The following is a 350-nucleotide window of genomic DNA, read 5'->3' as shown; positions in this document are numbered from 1 at the left end:
TTTTGTATAATAAAATTATATTATCGATTTGATTTTAAAGTTCTTAATAAGAACCCAAAGTATCTCTCTTATATTTGAGAAAAAAGTTATAAATCGAGTAAAGATTCATTTTTATTTTATTTTTAATATTTTTAAAATTATTACAATATATATAAAAGTTACAGCCTTAGTCAGCTGTTACTTCGATGTCAGCTGACTGAGGAGATCAGCTGATCGCATGTATATAAAAAGATGTACCGAACCCAATAAAGTTAGACGATACATCACGAGGAGGCCCCTCACCTCCGGACTCAAAATAGCCCCTTGAATGGATAGCTCATATGTAAAATTAAATATAACAGGTAACCTTA

The sequence above is a fragment of the Halyomorpha halys genome, unplaced genomic scaffold, assembly GCF_000696795.3.
Source record: "Halyomorpha halys isolate HHAL.00 unplaced genomic scaffold, Hhal_1.1 Scaffold1014.1, whole genome shotgun sequence".
Taxonomy (NCBI): Eukaryota; Metazoa; Arthropoda; class Insecta; order Hemiptera; family Pentatomidae; genus Halyomorpha; species Halyomorpha halys.
The sequence above is the reverse complement of the archived record's forward strand: the minus strand, read 5'-3'. Positions refer to the sequence as shown.